At 71.8% G+C, this 617-nt stretch overlaps 1 protein-coding gene across 4 annotated transcripts in view; it reads left to right on the plus strand.

The window, feature by feature from the left end:
* The window catches only part of L3MBTL3 (L3MBTL3, histone methyl-lysine binding protein), a 124,486-nt gene that overhangs the window by 1,313 nt on the left and 122,556 nt on the right, over window positions 1-617 (plus strand). The gene's annotated exons all lie outside the window — the stretch shown is intronic.

Below are 617 nucleotides of genomic sequence, written 5' to 3' on the forward strand. Positions count from 1 at the left end.
CGCGGGCTCCCGGCCCGGCCCGCGGCCCGCGCCCTCTCCCGCGCGGACGGCCGCCGCGGGCCCGCGCCGCCTCGCTTCCCAAAGCACTTTCCTGCCTCGGGCAGAAATAAACCGGAGGGTTTATTTTTGTGCAACTTTCCCAAAATGGCGGAAATTGGAGCTGATCTATATGAAATTCTCACACACTCGGTCGGGAAGAGGGAGGCGGCGAGGAAGCCACGCAAACTCTCGGCCGCCGAGCCCCGCCGCGGGTCCGTGTGTGTGCGTGCGTGTGAGTGTGCGTGTGCGCGGTGGGAGTCGGGCAGGCCTTTCCGCCGCGCACACACACAGCACACGCCGGGGAGACGCGCCTGCACATTCAACCAGTCCATTCTCCGCAGCCCGAGAGGGGAGAAAGTGGCCCGGCCTCTTTTCCCACTGCCTCGGTCTCCCGTACTTGTACTTCTCGCGCTCGCCCGCCGGCTCGCTCGCTCTCCGGTGCGCGCCCGGCACAAAGGCCACACGGGCGGAGGGGGCCGCAGGGGCGGCGCGCGGGGCTCGCGCCTCCCGCCGCACCGATCCGCGTCCCCGGCCGCCCCCGCGCCCCCCGCCGGCGCCCCCCGCCTCGGCGGCCGCGC

The sequence above is a fragment of the Theropithecus gelada genome, chromosome 4 (assembly GCF_003255815.1).
Source record: "Theropithecus gelada isolate Dixy chromosome 4, Tgel_1.0, whole genome shotgun sequence".
Classification (NCBI taxonomy): domain Eukaryota; kingdom Metazoa; phylum Chordata; class Mammalia; order Primates; family Cercopithecidae; genus Theropithecus; species Theropithecus gelada.